Consider the following 1126-nt stretch of genomic DNA (forward strand, 5'->3'; position numbering starts at 1 on the left):
ACTGCTCCTTTAAACCACAAATATCGGTCAAGCAGCCAGAAAGAAGGCAACAAACGTAACAACTGCTAACTCCCAACTGAAAGGTTAATGACTGACTTTAGAAACACACAGTCCAACACGTGAAGTAGAAAAAACTTGAAGATGTCATGGTACAGAAATTAACTAGGCATGTCCGCATGTCACAGTGCATATATCAGGCCTTTTCGTGTTCTATATATATCGTAATTCTTGTGGTAGCAGTCGCAGAGACTGTCGTCATTGTGCCTTTCCTGTGGCTGCCTGCTTCCTTCAACACCGTATCATTTCCCCGCTAGTGCATTGGTCAATAAGCTCATTCGACACTCCAAACGAAAAGTTGAGCTTGCAAGGGTTTCTAGCAGCCACGAAACACCTCTCGTCAAGACGCTGCATTAATTCAACGGATACGACTCGATGTGGCTTTTTCATCTCAGTGGCGTTACCGCTGCGGTGATCTGGAAGATCTAGAGCACATATATCCTTCTCCATTGCCCACACTACCACCCTTCCCGAACCACAATTTCCTGCCGGGTCTCTTAATCAGCTGGGCTCTCGCCCTCTCACTATTTTCTCTCTCTCTCTCTCCAACCTTTTGAACGCTGTAGGGTAGGACTTGGGTCCTCACAGTGGGGAGACCCATTTTTTAAATTCTGTGTTAGCGCCGCGAAGCAACTGTGGCCATGTGCAGCGTACAGATGTGGATAGATGGAGAGAGGACAGCAGGAAGGAGTGGGCAACAGGGGGTGGGGGGTTAGTATGAGTCCTGGGCCAGCTTCAGGGGGAATTCTGTGCAGAAATTCGTCTGGAAAGTCTTCGGAAAACCCAGAGAAAACCTAAGACAGCACAGTCGGTGGTAGGATTCCAACCCACCACCTTCCACTCTTCAGCACTATCTTGGCTGCCACTAAGGAGCGGGACGCCTTAACCCGCTCGGCCATGCCGCTGGTACTCTCATTATTCCATTTCACCCCATTACTGCCAGCAATCGGGTAGAGTATCACCCCATGACGATGAAACTCGCCAATCATCATCATTAAAGTAACGCTGTTGTTGTTGTTATCGACCCCGAACATTTATTTCAATCAATAAAGCAAACAGACGCAGGTGA

The sequence above is a fragment of the Ornithodoros turicata genome, chromosome 6 (genome assembly GCF_037126465.1).
Source record: "Ornithodoros turicata isolate Travis chromosome 6, ASM3712646v1, whole genome shotgun sequence".
Classification (NCBI taxonomy): Eukaryota; Metazoa; Arthropoda; class Arachnida; order Ixodida; family Argasidae; genus Ornithodoros; species Ornithodoros turicata.